Raw genomic sequence first — 23852 nt, 5'->3', positions numbered from 1 at the left:
AGTTCCCCACTGCCTTTAAAGAGAGTATTTGAAGGCTTCATTGGGCTCCCGTTGATTTCCTATAGCAGAAAATTCTCCTTCCTTTCCCTGATACAATAAAATATAAATATTTGGTCTTTACCCCTGGTCTCTGGCACAGAGCTCCTAAAATCCTTGGAATTTATTAGGTTGGTGCAAAAGTAATAATGGTTTTGGCCATTAAAAGTAATGCTACTTTTTGTATACTAATGAGATGACTTCTGGGCTTCAGGATAAAGGATTGTGGTCAGAAAAACCAAGTACTCATTAGAGGTTTGGACGTGCAGTCCCACTTTCTGACCACCAGGGAGGGGAAAGTGGTTGGAGATTGAGTTCAATCACCAATTGCCAATGATTTAGTCAACCATGAGTATGTAATGGGACCTCCATAAAAAAAATCTCAAAATGATAGGACTCAGGTAGTTTCCGGGTTGGTGAACACACCGATGTGCTGCGAATGTGGTGTGCTCAGAAGACGGCATGGAAGTTCTGTGCCACTCCCACCCTCATAATATGTCAGATGCATTGCTGCCATTTGGCTGTCCCTGAGCTGTTTCCTTTATAATAAACATGTTAACTTTAGTAATGCAATTTCCTGAGTTCTGTGAGTCATTCTAGTTAATTATGAAACTTGAGAAGGAAGTCATGCGAACCCTCAAATTTATAGCTGGTTGGTCAAAAATGCAGATGGCCCCTGGGACTTGCAACTGATGTCTCAAGTGGGGGCAGTTTTGTGAGATTGAGTCTTAACTTGTGAGGTCTGAGCTAACTCTGGATAGTTAGTGTCAGAATCAAATTGAATTGTTGGAAACCCTATTCATAGTGAAGAATTGGAGCATTGGTTGTTGCTATGGAAAAGGTATATATACCGGCTGCCTTTACTTTTAGAGCATAGCATATGCATCTTATACCCCATTCTTTGTTATTGCAGCTTTAAGATGCAATCAAGATAGAAAAATGTGTACAGAAAATAAACATTTGGCATCCTTGAGAGTTTCTAGGCTGCATGGGAACTACATCGGTAGACCACAGCCTGGTACACTGGGTATTTTGTCAACAACATAAAAGATCAAGTGCTACTTTTATCTGGACTTTTATATTTTATATCTAGATGTCTGCATGACCCAAAACACCATCAGTTTTGTGCAGGAAGCCCTGAATATGAACCAATTCTTTTCCTAACAATGTTTTAAGGGTTGCTTTAGTGAGTGATAAGCCTGACATTTGGAGGTGACATGCTACTGTCTTTAAAGGGCTGTGAAGAGGAATAGCTTGGAATTATTTGGTAACACAAATATTACTGATTCATAAATAAAAATAAGGACACATTAATAACAAAGCCATACTTTTGTTGGCTCACAATGTTAACTGTTGACCAGGGCCTCTAATCCTCAGCAAATATCTACTCTCCTCCAAGTCCTCAGTTGAATTCCCAGCGCTGTGGAGGTTTTTTGTGTTTCTTTGCTGGGCACTATTATCATTCTTCAGTGCTCTTCTTCTGAAAACCATGGTTTCTCTTGGTGTTCCACAATGCTCCACATATTAACAGTTCCCTGCAGGGTGTCAACTTTGATTGTCACAGCAGGTATATCTACTGCTCTGTTAATTGGCTACTCTGTGTAATACCTTCTCCAACCTTTTCACTGAACCCATTGAACACCTAAGTCATCAAAGCTGTATTCTGTTCCATGGCAGAGCTAGAAAGAGTCAATCATTCCTTTTATGCTGTAATATAATTTCATGACTGATGAAGGATAAACGCTTCGTTGCAATGTATTCCAAGGCTTAATCAAACAGCACTCAGTATGCTTACTTAACAGTCACCTCTTCTCAAAGATCTGGTTATGCAATCTCAAGGACAGAAAAAAGAAAACACATTTCAAAAATTGCCAATCAGCTGGCTTAAAAGTACTCTTTGTACCTCCTGAAGATCAGTACGTAATTTCTACATCAATTTCATGACATCTAGCTATTTCTTACCTTAGGGTTAATTCTTTCATAGAGAAGTCTGGTTCCCTGCAAACAGACAGTAACTCACCATAGTGGTTTGTCAAGCACTGTAAGATGAGGATAAACCTCCAGAATGAGACAGAACTTGAAATTTGTTGCAATGAGTCTCTAGCTTTTAAAAAACAGAAATCCCTGGGAACTTACTTTAATAATTCACTGGATGGTTACTGCCTACTCTGGATTTAATGTAACTTAACCTAAAACTTCCTGAAATAAGCATAATATTCAAAGTTAAGGTAGTAGGCTGTAAGCACAGAAAGATTACTTTCATGTATAATGATACAGCAAGTTATTTGTATCTGTGATTTCTTGAAAAAACAAAAAGAAAACAAAACAAAAACCAGAAAACTTTTCTTCTGACAATGCATTTCATTTCGGGAACATCTAAACCGTATTTGCTAAAGACAAGCAGTATGAAGAGTCCAGCTCTTTGCTAAGATTTCTAGTTTGATTTCTTTCCCCGAATGTTCCAGTCTTAGTTCACCTTTATTTTGGTCCTTAGGCTTTGGAGAAGAAACATACCAAGGTCACTGTGATCGTTATTCTCTTATGTACCACCAATGTTTATTTTTAATTTGTGACTGGTAAATAAAGCTTTAATAGGATTTTAATGGCATGTTGGACACACTTCAGTGTCCAGAGATGTGGCATCATATTCAGGAATGTCATTATCTAGATTAATTATCAATGGCGGAGAGATATCATTAGTGCAATATAAAAATGAGAGAGGTTGTAAATGAAATTTTCTAGGCAGAGAAGCCAGAGAAAAACCACATCTGAATTGCAACTATTTAGTATTTCTAAAATCTTTTCTTATTTATTTATTTATTTATTTATCGTGATGTGTGAATTTTTGTTGTTGAGAATCTGCCTAAAATAATTCTGGAAAGGGACTTTAATTAGCTTAATTTCTAAGGTCAATTTATTCTCCTTAAAAAACTAGACATGTGTCTGGGTTTCTAGTCTTTAAGAGGAACAAAGAACACAATCTTCTCAGTACTTACTTTCTCTTCTGAATTTTATTGTGCTCACACAAAGAAAGGTTAAAGTGTATTATGGCATGGTCTTTGAGTAATTGACAAAATCTACTCACAGCTTGATCTAATTTTAACATCTGCAGTAAGTAACTAAAAATGATCCAGGAGAAAGCTATCTTTAAAGAGAAAATATTTTATCCCTCTGTCAAGGGGTCTCCATACTCTATAATACCTAACCATCATGTATGCGATATATATTGTGTTTAATTATGCATGTTTGCTTTTAAATATTATAATTAACATGTATATGTTTATGACATCTGCACAGGATAATATACTACCAGATTAGTGGAAAATAGTTTAGACATTTAGAGAAGAATTAACGTTATTATGTTTATTTTCGGGGCTGAATACAAACATATCTATTTGATTTTGTCAAATCTAAATGCCTAGATTATAAAATACATCATTATTTTATGTGCCACATTGGAAAGAAAAAATGTCTACACTGTAACTTTTAGTTTTAGCATTAATCTATAGGATAATGCAAACTCTTTGAAGACATTTTAAACGACAATTACACTCAGCATCTGTAGTTTTAACAATGTAGATAACTCAGTTGAAGGAATGACATTGAGGGTAGCTATGATCAAGTTTAATTACTGGCAGAAAATGACAAGTATGTCACCTTTGTTGTCTGAATCACAGTGATCATAAGATGAATCATGATTTCAGTGATATAAAAATGCAAAATAATAGACCTTATAATTTTAGTGTTTTAAATCCTAGCTTCAGCCCCGCTATCCTTTTTGCTTGAACAAGCTACTTTAGATTTTTTTTTTTGAAGTTACTTATTTTATTCTGAAAATGGACATGACATAACAAGGGTACCTACCGTGTCATACTGTTGTGAAATTGGATGAAAGTCATCCTCAGAAGCAGATGGTAAAACTCCTTCTTCAATCTGTGTATGTGCTCAATAAATGCTGACTTTTAGCAGCAGTAGCAGCAGCAGCTGCTGCTACAGCCAAGTACTATACAGAGTTACTGTGCCTAGGTTACAAGCGTGTTCTGCAAATTTACCAACTGGTGAGCTTGGAAAAATTGTTTAACCTTACTGAGTTCAATGATGTTATTTCCTAATAATACATGAGGATGAAAATTCCCTTATATGATTTAATAAAAATCTGTGCCTGATAAAGCAGTTGTGCTACTTTGCAGTTTTATTGCTAACTGGAGAATGTTCCTCTTACATAACATATCCATCTGGAATGCTGCTTGTGATGTAGAGAATTGCCAGACTTAAAAATCCATATAAAATGATCTGGCCTTTAGTTAATGACTCTGGACATCTTAAAGACAAAGAATTACACATAAACTTTTGAATCTTTTTTACTTCACTGTGCAATTTATGTGGCATTCAAGCATAGAGCAGTGGTTGCAAATAAATATATAATTTATATTTGCTTCTATATACTTCACTTTCTTTAATGGCCAGTGGTAGTGGTAGCATAGAAAGAATAATAAACTCACATGAATTATTTTTCAAATTTATATAATAAAAATTATTAGGTAAGATAAAGTATACTTGGATAATACATCATAAAAAATCATATTGGATTATGCAGTTAAAATGGAAGAGCATTTTATAAAGAGTTTCTTTTTTGGTAGTTTGTGTAGTTTGTGATAAAGTGTCCCTGAAAAATTCACTGTTTTAAGTTCAAGGCTATAGACCACGTAATACAGTACCAAGAAAATTAAATGTGTGTCCAACTAGCAAAATGCTTTAAGTGAGTTTGAAGCCCTCTAGAGAACACATCAGTCAACAATATGCCATTAACTTAGCTCGAGTTGTGTGCCTCAGCCCCGTATAAGAAAGAATTACTGGGGATCCCAAGCTTAAGAAATGCTTGGCCAGGCGCGGTGGCTCAAGCCTGTAATCCCAGCACTTTGGGAGGCCGAGATGGGCGGATCACGAGGTCACAAGATCAAGACCATCCTGGCTAACACAGTGAAACCCCGTCTCTACTAAAAAATGCCAAAAAAAAAAAACCCAAAAACAACAAAAAAACAAAAACTAGCCGGGCGAGGTGGTGGGCGCCTGTAGTCCCAGCTACTCGGGAGGCTGAGGCAGGAGAACGGCGTGAACCCGGGAGGCGGAGCTTGCAGTGAGCTGAGAGGAGGCCACTGCACTCCAGCCTGGGCGACAGAGCGAGACTCCGTCTCCAAAAAAAAAGAAAGAAATGCTTTAATTTGGTAACACAGCAGATCTATTATGTTTATGAGACAACCTCATTTAATAGAGTCTGTTTTGAATATAATTAGTTCTAAAATGTAAGTAAAATTGATACTTGATTTGTTCCATCATCGAGCTTGGGTTTCCAAAAATTCTTGATATTCTGAAATTGTGAAGAAATTATTTGTTAAAATATAATTTTTTGAGAATTCTTTAGATGTTGGCAGACCTTCATAAAAGTCTTTGAACACAAAAAGGACTTGCACATAATTTCTATTTTTGTGAAATAACAATTATTGTCAACTTAAGTATTCTCATGTGTATCTTCAGGATGTTATTTTAATTCCCATTGCACTAATGAGAACATCAAAGATCAGAAAAGATAAATAAGTTGCCCTAAATCCAAAAGCTAGTATGTGGTGAATCTGACAGTTGAACTGAGTAAGTTTTCTCCAAGGCCTTTATGTCCATCATGACATTCAGATCTGATATGAAGGAAAGCTATCTGACAACAGAATTAGAAACCTCTGGTTTGCTAGCTCTAGATTTTCTAGTACTGGTAAGAAAAGTTAGGTTTGGGGTCTGTCAAGTGTTCTCGCCTACTATGTAGGACTGCTGGATTTAACAAGTAAAAATAGAGAACATTCAGTTAAATACAAATTTTAGATAAGCAATTAAGTATTTTAGTACAAATATGTCTCAAATATTTCATTCAGCATACTCATACTAAAAATATATTCCTGACTTTTCTGAAGTTCAAAATTAACTTGGAGTCCTATATTTTATCTGGCAACCCTATTATGTAGAATAAGGGGACATAAAGCATCAGAAGACAGATTTTCCTTTTCTTTCAATAATTTAAAGTCATAGTTTAAAAGAGACAGAAACACAAACACATGAACCATTTTAAGGTAATATTGCTCACCGAAGTGGGTTGGTGTGACTCACAAAAGTTTTCTTCCCCTACCTCCCATCTTCTTTTCATTACAGATGCATTTTACAAATCTGGTACATATGCCTTCTTAGTGAAAAGTAGGACAATGACTATCTTCCATTGTCTACTTTGTTGATTAAAAAAATATGAAGAGATTCAAAAGATGTTTAAAATAGTTCTGTCAGAATTTCCCTGCATTTTAAAAAGATCAAAGATTACTCTGAAAGAATAATGGGCATAAAATTCAGAAAGGCAGAGGGATTGTCTCCAAAGCCAGATTCAGCAGCTATCAGGCAGCATGTGCTCTGAATGGAGGAATTTAAGGACCAATATACATATATCTAACACAATTGAAAGATTTCCTGGAGAAGGTATGCTAAACAGAACTTTAAACAAATTCTATTACCCCCCCCCAAAAAAAAAAAAAAAAGGTCTTTATATCATATCTTATGAAAACGCCCTAGTTCATGTTCTCAAATTAGTGACAGGTGGACTGGTGTTTATCTGCGTGTATCTGGTAAACTTTAGACCATTTGTCTATACAGCTTCATATGAACATTGGTGCACGGATTTGCAGTCAGCCAGGAGAGATTATGCATTATTCTCAAGGCAAGGACATAGCTCTCATTCCATTAATAGAAACTGCTGTACAATGAGGGACAAACATATTTCAGAGTGGGGGATATCTGAAAGTTTTAGAAGAATGTTAGTTTTAACAAATATGGGTTTGGCTCCTGAGAAGTATGAAACAGGGAGTAATAAATAGGTAAAGGAAAAAGTACAATTTGGAACAGCATTTAAAATACTCATTATAAAGGCAAAATTAATAAAAAGTAGCATTTTGCATAGTGCATGAAAGTTTTAAATCACTCTATTTAAAATGTTAACACTTTAGTAAATCATCTGCACCAATGAGGATACGTTACACATCAGTAACTCCAAACCACAGTTACTTAATAGAGAAAAGGATTATTTCTCACTCTTGTCTAATGTGGGTTTTTAAGTTTTCTTCTCATCACAGTCACTTGGGTATCTAGACTGATAGAGCAGCCACCATCTTGATTCTGGTCAGTTGCCATGCAAAAACAAAAAGTATTCTGGATATTCTAGCACTGCTAATTCTATGCTTGTTCACACTCAATCGTTTATCTTCAAATTTATTGGACAGAACTAGTATCAAAGCCCAATGAAATCACAAGGAGGCAAGACAGTACAAACTCACCGTGATTCTAGAATTTGGAAAGTTTAAATATTTTGCTAACAGTAATAAGAGCATTTATAGTAACCATCATTATTTCCTTTATTTTAATATCAACAAATGTCAAATAGTTTAGGTGATAAGCTCAGAAGTGCTTTCTACAATAGGTGGAGATAATCGATGAAACCAGTGAGAATCAAGAGTAGTCTGCATTGGATTTAAGACTACAGCTACATATTTCAGGAGATGTGTAGCATGCAACATTAAAGTGACTAAAAATTGGCAAAACTGAGCCCTGTTTGTCAAAAACACATATTATGATCATGTTATGCCAGCAACTATCTGCAGCTTGAATGAAACAGCAGTGAACACAACAGACACAGCCAGTGCTCTGTGGGATTTAGTCTTGCAATGCTAAAATATTACTTTCAATCACTGACAAATATGTTGTAAAGACAGAATCTATAGAATCTAAGTAATATAGATGCAAAATAATCCTCAAATGTGGAAAAAAGAGTAAATGAAGCATGCTAGTGTCTTGGCAACATCAAAAGAATGAAGCAACCTGAATCTAAAAATAGAAAAGACAGAGTTAGCCTTTCCTTTCGGCCGGAACCGCCATCTTCCAGTAATTCGCCAAAATGACGAACACAAAGGGAAAGAGGAGACGCACCTGATATATGTTCTCTAGGCCTTTTAGAAAACATGAAGTTGTTCCTTTGGTCACGTATATGCGAATTTATAAGAAAGGTGATATCGTAGACATCAAGGGAATGGGTACTGTTCAAAAAGGAAGGCCCCACAAGTGTTACCATGGCAAAACTGGAAGAGTCTACAATGTTCCCCAGCATGCTGTTGGCATTGTTGTAAACAAACAAGTTAAGGGCAAGATTCTTGCCAAGAGAATTAATGTGCGTATTGAGCACATTAAGTACTCTAAGAGCCGAGATAGCGTCCTGAAATGAGTGAAGGAAAATGATCAGAAAAAGAAAGAAGCCAAAGAGAAAGGTACCTGGGTTCAACTGAAACGCCAGCCTGCTCCACCCAGAGAAGCACACTTTGTGAGAACCAATGGGAAGGAGCCTGAGCTGCTGGAACCTATTCCCTATGAATTCATGGCATAATATGTGTTAAAAAAAAATAAAATAAAAGACTTCTGGGCTGAAAAAAAAAAAAGAAAAGAAAAGAAAGGGCAGAGTTAAAATAAAATAATTTCTTGAGTATTTTTTTATCCAAACGTTAGCACGAGTGATACGCATTTAAATATGTTTAAGTGATTCACTGTGTCTCAGTTGTAAAAAGCAACACTTACTGAGTCAGCAAAATTCAATACTGTACATCACCACTGGACAGAAGGTTGTTTTGTGTAAGCTTACTCCCCAATTAAAAGCAGTTGTTGAAAAATAAAATATGAGCGCGTGGAAGTGAATACATTTGTGGATACATAGCTGAATCTTTTCTGATTTCTAATATCTAGCATCTAATTATCACAGAGTGTTCTAGATCTCCAAGTTCACTGATAAAATCAATATGGTTAACAATTCTCTTAGAAATCAATTTTACTCCAGCAGAAGAGGGTGTCCCATATGTAATCCAGTTTTACAATTTTACATGTACGGAAACAGATTCCAAACAAACAAATTTCCCTTGTGAACAATAGCACCTTTTTGGGGGTTAGTCATTGCTGCATCTTCATAGTAGTTATTTTATAAATTATTTTAAAATTCAAAAAATTCAATAAGAAGAATCAGAAATTAATTCCAATTCTCTGTGTAATTTTTTAAAAAAAGAATTAAATTTATTGAAAAGAGTGACCAGTGAATACCAAACAGAACTCTTAAATATGGGGAAAAAATAGCTTTGAAAATGGAGACCTAAAAATAAAAAGCTCTTTAATGTACAGTTTTGCTCAATGCCTTGGCCTGATTCTGAAGTATAGTTAATGCATTCAGGTAACAATACCACAGCTACAAAGAGTGTAACTTAAAGAGGGAGACACTGCTGTTTAGGAGATGAGTCCTTGAAGAGACTCTAAGAAAAATAATGAATCCAATTGTCCATACTGTGCAAATCAGATGCTAATAGCAAAAATCACTCTTCTCTCTCATCCAGATTTTCACAAAATAAATATCTGATATTTCTCAAAGTATGAAAAGAAAATAATAAAATTATTTTGGAAGTGTTTGTCCATTAAAATAAGAAAGAACTCTTAAGAATAGTTACTTTTTCCTGAAAAAAATAATAATAAAGAGCATATGTTTTAGAAACCAACTGAATATAATAAATCACCATTCATCCTTCATCAAATACAGAGACAAAAAGAGAAACATATTTGAAAGAAAAATAAAGAGAAAGGAGGAGCACCTTATGAAGAAAATGTTGAATAGGAAGGAAGGAAGAGAAAGTACGAGAAACAGAGGGAAAACTGCTGGTCAGGAGCTGGGGTCAAAGATCTCTCTCTCTTCCTGCCTCAGAATGTCTGATCTCCAAAAGTTTGATGTGAGAGCTATAGAGGATGTTTAGTACAGTAAGAGAATTATTTTAAAAGGCTGTTCATTGTCACTTTATTCAATCAAGGTTTATGCTCATAAATCAAATAGAATCTGGGTGACATCAAGATTCAGGGTCAAGTTTTCAAGAACTCTAGTTATGTGACAGTGAAATTTATTGAGATATAAATTCATTGTTTCTACTGCTATAAAACAATCAGAAAGAACAACCTTTATGCTCCCCGGAAACTTTGGGAGAAAAAGTTTTCATTCTGTTTAAAACACCCTAACCTCTTTTGCCTTCTTTTCTATGATTCAGCAAAGAAGTGTAGGATATGTGTTTCTTAAAATTAGAAGAAGTTATGAGAAGACAATTTATCTTCTTGTGATATGTGTTTCTTAAAATTAGAAGAAGTTATGAGAAGATAATTTATCTTCTTGTGCATGTTGAAAGGGAAAGGCAAACAAAGATTATGTTTGAAGTTTTTAGGAGAAGGAAGAGATGGGAATGACTTGGAGATAGACTAAGAATCAATATCCTTCAAGGCTGGATAGTTTGTTAAAAACTGTGAATTCCACAAATGGTAGAGTTTCATGACAGATTCCTCATTATAGATTCAGAAAGATGATAAAAGCTTCAGAGGCAATATTAAATGGTTCCATAGAATAATTGGACCTCAGAAACCTATCCTCCCAACCTTAAAAAAAATACAATATAGTAGATGTGTGTGTTATTCTGTTCTCACACTGCTACAAAGAATTGCCTGTGACTGTTTAATTGACTCACAGTTCTGTAGGTTGTATAAGAAGCATGGTTGTGGAGGCTTCAGGAAATTTATGATCATGGAAATAGGGTGAAAGGGAAGCAAGCACCTTCTTCACGTGGAAGAACAGGAGAAAGAGAGTAAAGGGGGAAGTGCTACACACTTAAAAAAAAAACAGATCTCATGGGAACTCATTCACTATCATGAGAACAGTAAGGGGAGAATCTGCCCCCATGATTCAATCACTTCCCACCAGTTCCTCCTCTAATACATGAGAATTACAGTTCAACACGATATTTAAATGGGGACACAGAGGCAAACCATATCATTCTGCCCAGCCCCTCCCAAACCATTTTCACATTTCAAAATGCAATCATGCTTTCTCAACATTATGCCAAAGTCTTAACTCATTCCAGAAGTAACTCAGAAGTCCAAGTCTGAAGTCTCATTTGAGACAAGTCCCTTTTTCCTATAAGCCTGTAAAAATCAAGCAAAGTTAGTTACTTCTAAGACACAATAGGGTTATAGGCATTGGATAAATGATCCCATTCCCAATGGAAGAAATTGGCCAAAAACAAGGGGCTACAGGCACCATGTAAGTCTGAAACACAGCAGAGGAGTCATTAAACCTTAAAACTCCAAAATATTCTTCTTTGACTCCATATCTCACATCCAGGCCACAGTGACAGAAGAGGTGGACTGTCAAGAACTTGGGCAGCTTCACCCCTGTGGCTCTGCAGGTTACAGCTCCTGAAGTTACTTTCACAGGCTGGTGTTGAATGCCTATGGCTTTTCCAGGTGCACGTGTAAGCTGTCAGTGGATCTACCACTGTGGGGTCTGGAGGACGGTGGCCCTCTTCTCACAGGTCCACTAGGCAGTGCCCAAGTGGGGACTCTGTGTGAGGGCTCCAACCCCACATTTCCCCCATCACTGCCCTAGTAGAGGGCCTTCATGAGTGCTCCACCCCTGTAGTCAACTTCTGCCTGGACACCTAGCCATTTCCATACATCCTCTGAAGTCTAGATGTAGGCTCCCATACCTCAACCCTTGCCATCTTCTTACCCACAGGCCCAACACCACATGGAAGCCACAAAGACTTGGAACTTGCACCCTCTAAAGGAATGGCCCAAGCTGTACCTTGGCCTCTTTTAGCCATGGCTGGAGTTGGAGTGGCTAGGATGAAGGGTGTCCTGTCCTGAGGCTGCACAGATCAGTGAGGCCCTGGGTCTGGCCCACAAAACCACATTTTCCCCCAGGACTCCAGGCCTATGATGACAGGGACTGCCACAAAGGTCTCTGAAATGTCCTGGAGGCATTTCCCCCATTGTCTTGACTATTAACATTCAACTCTATTTTACTTATGCAAATTTCTGAAGCCTTGGATTTCTCCCCAGAAAATGCGTTTTTCTTTTCTGGTTGGGCTGCAAATTTTTCAAATTTGTATGCTCTGCTCTCTTTTTAAATATATGTTCTAGATTCAGATCATTCGTTTGTTTATGCAAATGAGCATAGGCTTTTGGAAGTAGCCAGGCCACATGTTGAATGGTTTACTGCTTAGAAATTTCTTCTGCCACATACCCTAAACCGTCTCTCTCAAGTTCAAAGTTCTACAGATCTCCAGCTCATGGGCACAATACTGCCAGTCTCTTTGCTAAAGCATAGCAAAAGTTACCTTTACTCCTGTCCCCAATAAATTTCTCATCACTTTATGAGACCACCTTAGCCTGGACTTCGTTGTCCATATCACTATCAGCATTTTGGTGAAAACAATTTAACAAGTCTCTAGGGAGTTCCAAACCTTCCCTCTTCTTCCTGTCCTCTCCTGAGCCTTCCAAACTGTTCCAACCTTAGCCTATTACTGAGTTCCAAAATCACCTCCACATTTTCAGGTATCTTTATAGCAATGCCCCACTTTTCTGGTACCAATTTTCTTAATTAGTTTGTTCTCACTCTGCTATAAGGAGTTACCTTAGACTAGGTAATTTATAAAGAAAAGAAATTTAATCAACTCAGTTCTACAGGCTATAAAGGAGGCATGGTTGCGAAGGTCTCAGGAAACTTATGGTGATGATGGAAAGGCAAAGTAGAAGCAAGCACCTTCTTCAAATTGCAGAGTAAGAGGAAAATAGTGAAGCGGGAAGCACTACACTCTTTTAAACAACCAGATTTCATGAGAACTCATTCACTATGATGAGAACAGCATGGAAGGAGACCACCCCCATGATTCAATCACCTCCCACCAGGCCACTCCAGACATATGGGCATTACAATTAGATATGAGATTTGGGTGGGGACACAGAGTCAAACCAGTGAGGCTGGGGTAAGCTGCAGTAAAAAACAATTTCTAAGTCTCAAATGCCTGTCACAAGAAATGTTTATGACTACCCATCCTACATGTTGTACAGCCCTGTCTCACACAGTTACTCTGCAACTCAAACTAATAGAGCCTCTTCCATCTCAACATTGGCTTTGTGCTTGATGAAGTGCAAGAAAAGAGTACAGTGAAAGCTCAGACCTGGTCTTCTATGGTTTAGCTCTAAAGTGACACACGTCCATTTTACTCACAGCCCTTTGACCAGAATGTGACACATGGCCTCACTTAACTGTAAGACAGAAGATGAACACATGGGTGAAAATTCACTCATTGCTAAGCAGTACAGCCTCCAAACAGAACAGTCTCCAATATATTTCTAGGGTCCGTAAGAATCTTTAGGGCTTATACAGAGTTGAACAATAAGCATTTTAAAAGTAGCCACATAAACTGTTTTCCTGTGGATCAATTGCCCAGGACATTCACAGATTCAGAGAATGAAGGTAAATCTAATAACATCTAAGATTAAAACTATTGCTATCCAGTCAGAGTGGAGACTAAGAATCAAAACTGACCTCAATTAAAGAAAATAATGCAATATTTTTCTTATCTAACTGGGCTTCTGGAGTTACTCATGCATACTACTGTCAAAGGATTTGACAAAAGATGTGACCTTAAAAAAAGTATAAAATGAAAGGCTACCTCTGCTCACTCAAGATTTTGGTCTCACTCTGGGAGTGGAGACATGTCTTTTGTTTATTAAAAGACTCTACAATGTATCAAAAAAACAAAAACAAAAAGTGGAAATGCCTATTGCACACCTGGAGAAGACATAATTAAAACAACTGGCCTGTAATCTGTTCCATTTCTGATTACTAAGCAAATGCTTTCAAGGAAAAAAGTAGGCAGGTAACCTAGTCTGGTCTCCTTAGAAACAGAAAAACTGGGTCTATTCGATTCTTCTCTCTTTTCTTCTTTATTAGTCTTGCTTGTGGTCTATCAATTTTGTTGATCTTTTCAAAAAACCACCTCCTGGATTCATTGATTTTTTGAAGGGTTTTTTGTGTCTCTGTCTCCTTCAGTTCTGCTCTGATCTTAGCTATTTCTTGCCTTCTGCTAGGTTTTGGGTGTGTTTGCTCTTGCTTCTCTAGTTCTTTTAATTGTGATGTTAGGGTGTCATTTGTAGATCTTTCCTCCTTTCTCTTGTGGGCATTTAGTGCTATAAATTTCCCTCTACACACTGCTTTAAATGTGTCCCAGAGATTGTGGTATGTTGTGTCTTTGTTCTCATTGGTTTCAAAGAACGTCTTTATTTCTGCTTTCATTTTGTTATGTACCCAGTAGTCATTCAGGGACAGATTGTTCAGTTTCCATGTAGTTGAGCGGTTTTGATTGAGTTTCTTAATCCTGACTTCTAGTTTGATTGCACTGTGGTCTGAGAGACAGTTTGTTATAATTTCTGTTCTTTTACATTTACTGAGGAGTTCTTTACTTCCAACTATGTGGTCAACTTTGGAATAAGTGTGATGTGGTGCTAAGAAGAATGTATATTCTGTTGATTTGGGGTGGAGAGTTCTGTAGATGTCCATTAGGTCTGCTTGGTGCAGAGCTGAGACACATGCACACGTATGTTTATTGTGGCACTATTCACAATAGCAAAGACTTGGAACCAACCCAAATGTCCATCAGTGACAGACTGGATTAAGAAAATGTGGCACATATGCACCATGGAATACTATGCAGCCATAAAAAAGGATGACTTTATGTCCTTTGTAGGGACATGGATGAAGCTGGAAATAATCATTCTGAGCAAACTATCGCAAGGTCAGAAAACCAAACACCACATGTTCTCACTCATAGGTGGGAACTGAACAATGAGAACACTTGGATACAGGATGGGGGACCATCACACACCAGGGCCTGTTGTGGGGTGTGGGGAGCGGGGAGGGATAGCATTAGGAGATATACCTAATGTAAATGATCAGTTAATGAGTGCAGCACACCAACATGGGACATGTATTCATATGTAACAAACCTGCACATTGTGCACATGTACCCTAGAACTTAAAGTATAATAATAATAATAAAAAAGAAACCTAGTAACTGGGAATCTGGGAGACATATACTGATGATACTCTACAGAAGGAAAGTTCACATCTGTGGAGTACTCTTCACAGATGTCCCTGGTTTTGGATTGCAGATGGTAAATGAGCATACAATCTATGAATTTTTAAGGTACAGTTCCCTGGATGAAGTCGTTTCTGTCATTTTCCACCTTAAGTCATCAAGGTATACAACATTCTTGATGTGTTTCATAACTTATGTCCTCCATACTGTGTGAAGTGACTCACAAAACTTACGTAAGGACCTACTCTGTTATTCAGTACCTGAGAAGGTATATCCAATCCAGGAAAGCAGGCTCTGGGAAGTTGTGTATGATAATTCAGATCTCTTCTCCTTGATGAGAGTGTTACAAAATTATTTTAACCAGTGCAGGGACACCTATTTTATCTGGTATTTGTCTCATGGAGTGCCTCCTTAATGCTTTTATCTTTGGATTTATTAGTAACACTTAAAACTGAGTAAACTCCCTGAATCTTGTTCTGATTCAACAACCTGATTCATTGCATTGACTCCAATTATCTTAAACACCGCCGTTATTTTTGCCGTTAATTTTGTTATCTATATTACTATGATTTTATCCTCTGCCCTTTAGAAAGCGTCCTGTTCATTCCTTCCTTGACATGTCCCTGGCTGTCTCCCTTTTAGAAGTAGCACTCACAGAGCTAACTATAGCTACCTGATTCCTTCACAACCTTCAAGGCACAGCTTCAATGTAATTTCAAAGACGCATTCCCCGACATCCCCAAAAAGCCCAGCTGCTATATTCCATAAACATATAGCATCCCACACTTTCCTTCGAGATGTTCATCACTGTTACAACTATTTGCTTCATGTACACGTCTCCTCATCAGATTGGAGTTCTAAGATTTAGGACTATGTTTGTTTTGTTCACCTCTATATTTTCAGGATCCAGTGTGGTGCATGGCTTAAAGGTGATATGCGGTAAAAGAGATATGAGACTAGCCTGCCCAGTTTTTCATAGTACCTATGAGTATGTATGTTTCTAAAACTAAAACTAAATTGTCCCCCTGCTAAGATTATTCAACATTATTCAGCATCTACTTTCCCTTGCTTATAAAATTTGTTTTTGAAACCAGAAATTGGAATGGGAATTATTTCTGCTTAATTTCAGTTGAAGTTCTAAAGGCAGAAAACAATATGTTAGGTGTTAGGCTACCAGTGAAGAACACAGAGTATGCTAAGAATTATAAAACTCATCTATCAACTTCAGAGGCCACTCTCTCCAGTCTATAAAGTGGTGGGAGTTGAGGAATCAAAAAGAGAATATATATTTGGAAAAAGTTGTCAAAATTCTGTGTTTTCTAGTCCACCCTCACCTTCATCCCTGGAAGTCAGGTATTTCCCCCTCATCTTAAACCAGGTAAATATAAATGCAAGGGATATGTATCTCCTGGTGTTTAGGAAATATTAGGAGACTATCTAACTCTTTGCTTAAATGTTGCCTTATTGAGATAGTCACTGGATGTCAAATTTAAAACAGCAAACAACATATTCACTCCTGCACTACTCACTTACCGTTCACTGCTTTGTATTTCTCCATAGTACTACTTAATTCCTTATACATTGTAAATTTATGGATTACTTCAGTTCTTGGTTTCTTCGTTAATTGCATATACATTCTGCAGGGTCAGAGTTTTTCTCTTTTGTGTTTACTGTTATAACCTCGGAATCTAAAATATTGACATATACACAAAAGATGTTCAATTACGATTTGTCAAATAAATGAAAGAATATTAAAGGCAACATTTTTGAGCTGTAACTGTCTATTAGGAAAACAGAATGCAAAAGCTATATTGGAGGATAAATTTCACATTTGCTGATGGTGGGACAAAGATGAATGAGTTTCTTTTTGTATTAAATGTACCCATAAGAGAGGATCGGTGCCACCTCAAAGTGAAAATTTCATTATGCATTAATGGGCAGAAAGTCACAAATGAGCAAAAGTCACGTATAGCCTGCAAGAACAGAGATGTGGTTGACGTCAAGGAAGTAGAATCTAGCAGTCCCTACAACACACTAGAGAAAGTCAGCAATTATATATCTGTCACCCAGAGGAGCTTTGTGCCAGACGACACTGTGCTAACCATGTAAACCCAGGCCTTATTCCCTTACTATTATTTAACAGAATAGCAGCAGTTAACAACTAGCAGCAATAAATAGAGATGGTAGACTAAAGCAAGAAAAAATCTATCATGGATCTCACTGTTCTATCATAAGCCTTCAACTTAGATTCCATTCCTAGAAGAAGTCTAATTTGGCTAAGAATTCTGAGTTTTAATGTCATTGGCTAGCTATCATGTGATTACTAGTTGAGAAGTGGATATACTTTGTAGTAAAATTAAGTTGTTTTTTTTTTTTTTTTGCCGTGTAAGAACCATCTGTCCAGGGACAGGGAAGTCTTGAAAAATTAGAATAAATAAAATAGAGAAGAAGCAATTTTAGAAGGAATTGTGATTGAGAATTTTCAAGAATTCATACAGGATATGAATTCACAGATTTAGAATGTCAAGCAGATTATATATACAAACACACACACACACACACACACACAGAGTCATTTTTTTTTTTTTTGAGACAGAGTCTTGCTCTGTTGCCCAGGCTGGAGTGCAGTGGCCGCCTCTCAGCTCACTGCAAGCTCCGCCTCCTGGGTTCACACCATTCTCCTGCCTCAACCTCCAGAGTAGCTGGGACTACAGACTCCCACCACCTCACCCGGCTAGTTTTTTGCATTTTTTAGTAGAGACGCGGTTTCACCGTGTTAGCCAGGATGGTCTCGATCTCCTGACCTCATGATCCGCCTGTCTCGGCCTCCCAAAGTGCTGGGATTACAGGCTTGAGCCACCACGTCTGGCCCAGAATAAATTTTAAAAACTCCAGTCTAGATCAATTCACAGTGAAACTACAAAACACTAAAAACACAAAAGTAACATGTTATTGCCAAAGCAGCAGCAAATCAACATACAATAGAATAAAGTCTTCTGATAGAGACATATATTTTCAAAGTCTTGATGGGACACTAAAAATCACTGAGAAAGATGGAACCACTCAATAAAATTTTGTTGGGACACTTGGTTTTCCTTATAGGAAACAAAGAAAAAAGAAAATTGAAGTATTTTCTGACATCATATACAAAAACTAATGCTAGATAATCAAAGTGCTTAAAAGTATGTACAAGTATTTAAGTCCTTACAGAAAATAATAAAATAATACAAAAGAATAGTGTCCTTTGTAGTAAGAGGTAATTTCTAAATTAAAATTACAAAAATCCAGTAGTACAATTTTACGAAGTAGATCAATTCGATCATTTGAGAATTATAAACTCTGTCACCTCAAAAACATGATAAAAAAGGAGAAGGACAAGCTACACATTGGAAAAGTTATTTTAAGGGAAACTAATAAACAGAATAGTCTAAAAGGAACCCTACAAATCAGTCTGAAAAAAGGACAAAAATTCAATAGAAAAAAATGTGCAGATGACATAAACACAAAGAGAAACCTCCAAATGAGAAATAATTATAAAATAGGTTGTCCAAACTTATCTGAATCACAAGAATAAAAAAAAGAGAGATACCATTTTATAGCCACTGCATTTCCAAATATAAAGTGTGACAACACAAAATGTTAAAAATGGTGTGGATCAATTAAAATTCATATGCACTAAATTTGATAGTATCTTGGAAATTTAAATAGTTTACCATGATGAGACCCAAAAATTTCCCTTATAGATATACACCCTAAATAGGATCTTGGGCTTGTGTACTAGGATATTTAGTTTAGCACTGCTACTTGAAGTATTATATAACTAGAAATAGCCTATGGGTCCATAAATAGGAGAGTGGCTAAAGAAATGTTAGTATATTTACACAACAGGATCCAATTCTGTACTAGAAGTGAGGGTTATGGGACTACATGTGAAAATATTTGTTGATCTCAAAACTGTTGAATTTAAAAACACTTCAGAAGACCATATACACTTGCATACATATATTACATATGTGTATATACATGCCATATATATGTAGATATATGTACACCATCTTCAAAGATGACTAAAAATATAATGTTTAGGATATATGCATATATGATCAAAACATTTAAAAATGAAATAAGAAATGCAAAACAAAACTAAGATAGTGGATATCGCTGGGAAGTGAGCCAGTGAGATTTGGTAAGTGAAAATATGTAACAAAATGCAAGGTTTGGTAGTATTTTAGTTCTTAGTTTTGTTGGTGGGTTTTAATATGTTCATAATGTACACATATCATCTATGTTTTGTAAGACTCAGTTATTAAAGTGAAGAAAGCCTTAAAATCACTTACAACAGATTGAACTAAGATTTATGAGAGAGAAAAATACAAAGTGCTAGGCTAGCAACTCTAAGGGGGGACCCAAAGGAATCCTAAATGTTTACTGGAAGAGTGGGTACTTAGGCTAATTCTCCACCAACGGGAGCATGGTGGAAAGAAGAGATGGGTTGTGGTGATATTCCAGGAAGAAGCAATAACATGCACTAAGAAGAGGGGGTGAAGGAAAGCCAAAACTGTTCTCGAAATTGCTGCTAGTTTATGTGTGGCTGGCGAACATAAGTCAGGAGTTGAGAGAACTAAGGGTAAAGAGGGAGTGAGCTCCAGATCTTAAAGGGAGTCCTTTATCATGCTTTAACTTCTTATCAAGAGAAATTCACTTAACATAAGCAAACAAGGGAATGGCAACCACAAATTGACACATGAAGCCAGCAAAGCTGTAACATTAGAATAAGTAATCCAGAAATAAAGCTCTTTCAGTGTCAGTATTAGAGGAAAGCAACAGGATGAATGTCTACTAGTCGAAGTGACAAGATTGAAAAAGTGAGAGCGTGTGAAAGGTTAAGCATCCTGATAATGTAGAATTCCTGTACCTCAGCTGAACAAGCTGTTGACCTCAGCTTAATATGAAAGATCTAGTGAGAAAGTAGATTTTAGGTCAGTGGGTGGTGACCCAATTATTTAAGCACAGCAACTATAAAACCAGTTAGGCTGTCACTGCCTTTCAAAAAGAAAGCTCAGCACTTTGGTTTTTTTAAAAAAAGTCCCCCCATGTGCCCTGGCACATGAGAGATAAATGGAGAACGGGCAGCAAACATAAACTCAAACCATGCCTCAATTTACAACAGTGTGAAAGTACCTATAAGGGTCTCACTGTTACCAACGATTGACTTGCGAACCAGGTCCACCAGCCAGAATATTTGGTGATGGTTACTCTTTAAAAATAAAAAAGTTGTTCAACAAACCAAATGCAATTATGGGCATATAGAACATAGGCTTTCACGCGGCACATGATATCCTATCTGCATAAAATTACCTGTGAGATCAACCTTGAGTTTCTTCAGAAAAAAAGCTAACTTTTCAAAATTGATTGTGGAGTATGCCTTTAATGAGTATCTTTGATTTCTTTTTGATATCTTCTCTTTTCTAATCTATGATTCAAAACTGATACAAAATATTGGAATTGTCAAATTTTTACTATTTACCAACCAGATTTCTCCCCAGTAAACATGTGATCTACTCCTAGGTATCATTCTCACAATTTGTATTAGGATTTAAACAAAAAACTCTATGCCAAAGAAACAACTTATTTGTTTTTTTTTGTTTTGTTTTTTTTTGAGACAGAGTTTCACTCTTGTTGCCCAGGCTGGAGTCCAATGGTGCAATCTCGGCTCACCCCAACCTCTGCTTTCCAGGTTCAAGTGATTCTCCTGTAGCTGGGATTACAGGTATACACCACCACACTCGGCTGACTTTTTGTATTTAGTACAGATGGGGTTTCAGGATGTTGGTCAGGCTGGTCTCGGACTCCTGACCTCAAGTGATCCACCTGCCTCGGCCTCCAAAGGTGCTGGGATTACAGGCGTGACCTACTGCACCCAGCCCAGAAACATCTTCTTAACAATAGTCAGAATATTTGGGATGTATCAGGCGGGAAGACAGAAACCATACTAGTTATTTCAACAAACAGAATACCCTATAGCAAATTGGTTACATGGATATCGAAAGCAAAACCAGAACTTTGAGCACAGAGATAGTCACGATAGCAAAACTTCTAGCACTGAGATTAATTAAAAGGGCAGAGTTTGGAGTTGTTAGAACTTAGAAGCTAAGGGGAAAGGCCTCAGGAAGCTGGAACTCAGGTCTCTGAGCAAAAGGACAGCACAGCTTGTGCTGTTTCCTCAGAGGAGGCTCCGGGAAGCGGGTTCTGGGACTGGGAGAAGAAACTGGAAACTGGAACCAATTTCTACTGGTTTCAACTGGTAGTGCTGGATGAAAAGCACTGGCTAAAATCATTTTTTACAGCATCAGAAAATAAGCCAGGAAGAACCATCTCCTTCTGCACCCTACTGCTCTGCAGTCCCAGCTAGCACCCCTGCTGGCAGAAGCGAAGAAGCAGCTAGCCTAAAAGAGAGAAATGGGCTAGGCGCTGTGGCTCACACCTGTAATCCCAGCATTTTGGGAGGCCAAGGCAGGCAGATCACGAAGTCAAGAGATTGAGACCATCCTGGCCAACGTGGTGAAACCCCATCTCTACTAAAAATACAAAAATTAGCTGCGCATGGTGGCGCATATCTGTAGATCCAGCTACTTGGGAGGCTGAGGCAGGAGAATCGTTTGAGCCCAGGAGGCAGAGGTTGCAGTGAGCCGAGATTGCGCCACTGCACTCCAACCTGGGTGACAGGGTGAGACTCCGTCTCAAAAAAAAAAAAAAAAAAAAAGTAATGTAGTTTACAGTATCTAAGCCTCAGAGCCACACAGTCACCTATAGAGGCAAAGAGAGCAGCTTTACATCCAGAACAGGTGAGTGAGTGAATCAATTTTGAGGGCTTTCCTATCATCGGAGCTTGTAGTATAAACATCTGATTGGAACAGCCCTACGTAGTTGTCCTATTTCTTCTCATTGTTTACCTTTGGGGCTTACTTCGATGTCTAAGTTATAACAAGAATATTGAGTATATAGGGTCTGATGACACAAGGAGGTGAAATTATTAAATTCTAAAGCCCCCGACATTTGGTAATTTGGAACCACTCATGTAAGGAATGGTAAATGAATAGGCAAAGTCTGCCTTTCAAGTCATGACTCATTAAACATAATAATGCCAGGGAAATCTAAATTCTAATTTAATAAAAATGTATATACAAATTAGCTGCTAGGGTGCTTCCTCTTTGCCAATCGATCAACAAGGAATATTTAATTGAGCTGGCAAATTATTGCTCAACATGTGCTAAAAGGATCATGAATTAGGTTAAATTATGAGTCCACTGTTGTTAGGGGTCATGTATCAGCAACTTCATGTGGTTCAGTTTTACTATGAATGATCAGCTTTGGATCAAATGCACACCTTACCTTAAAAAGTGAAGTGGTTTTATGGTTTTATGGGCATCTGAAGAAGCTTGAGTTGTGATTAACCATATAAAACATGTTTTTGCTAATAATTTTATCTTCTCCACTGGACAGATGTTGAATCATTAGATTTATTAAAAAGAAATTACCCTGGGAAGTCCCAAGTATAGTGGTTAAGAATCCTGATTATGGAGTTTTATAGATTTGACTAAATAGCTCCTTTATGATTATCTAGCCATTGCACTTGAGCAAGTTATTTAACTTACAGGAGCCTCAATTTCCTCATCCATAAAATGGAAAATGCATTATCTACCAGTCATGGTTAGTGTGGGAATTCAATAAAATATGGAGCATTTAAAATAATTAACAGAGCATATCATATTATAAACCACAGTAAATAGTACTCTCTTATATTTTGTGTGTTATTCTCTCTAAAAAGGAGACAAAAATTATACATCTATATCAGACTTGTCATGAGTATTTATTAGCAAATGAATTAACATATATAAAGTGCATAGAACAGTTTCTAATAAATAGTAAATGCTTATATAATGATTTTTTCTTGTAAAAATAATACTAATTATTAATATCATTAGAGGTATGCTATTACTGATAATGATAATATTTATTATTATTTTTATTACTGTTACTATTTGGAATCTTTTTCCTCAATTTCAAACTGAAGTTTGTATCTAAATGAAAAAATATGTTACAGAGCTCTGTGTGCTCTTGACATCCAAACTAGATGTGTGTGTATGTATAGAGAAAAAAATGATGGTTCCAAGTTATTCCTTTGTGGCAGTGCTTATATCTTACCCTGTCTTTGACTTGACAAAACTTTGACTGCAAATACCACATTCAAAAAAGAAAGTCCATACTATATGCTATATCACATTACTCTCAAAAGCAATTTGAATCAATAGCACTATCAGTCTGACATTGATTACTCTTCATTTATTTGGAGAAATAAAGTCATCATACCCAATAGAAAATGATAAATTACATCATAATTACATAAATTTGGAGCTGGAAGGAATCTTAGAGATCCAGAGAGGATTGAATTTAATTTTTGCAAATCAGGAAATTGAAGCTCAGAGAGATAAAATTAAGGATTATATTGACTCAGTTTCTGAAAGAACCCTAAAGGCAAGATATGTTTGGCACATATCCATCAGACACAGCAAAATCTCCAGTAAAAGGCCATTTTGCTGGTTTGGGAATACTTTCTAAGGAATCTTAGGAATACTTTCTAAGGAACTAGGAATGCAACACATTTTATTTATACATAATTCCATTGAAAGAGATTCCTTTATACTGAACTGAGTGTCCTTTTAGCATTCCTGAAATGTCCTCTTGAAGATTTTTAATGAATTCTGGAACCAAGTTTAATGCTTTTAT

General features: G+C 36.9%; 1 pseudogene; it reads left to right on the top strand.

Annotated features, from left to right (window-relative positions):
• The first annotated feature begins 8014 nt into the window (after window positions 1-8014).
• On the top strand, window positions 8015-8497 carry LOC105531731 (annotated as a pseudogene).
• The last annotated feature ends 15355 nt before the right edge of the window (window positions 8498-23852 follow it).

The sequence above is a fragment of the Mandrillus leucophaeus genome, unplaced genomic scaffold, assembly GCF_000951045.1.
Source record: "Mandrillus leucophaeus isolate KB7577 unplaced genomic scaffold, Mleu.le_1.0 Scaffold90, whole genome shotgun sequence".
In the NCBI taxonomy this organism is placed as follows: Eukaryota; Metazoa; Chordata; class Mammalia; order Primates; family Cercopithecidae; genus Mandrillus; species Mandrillus leucophaeus.
This window is presented reverse-complemented; position numbering and strand designations above follow the sequence as displayed.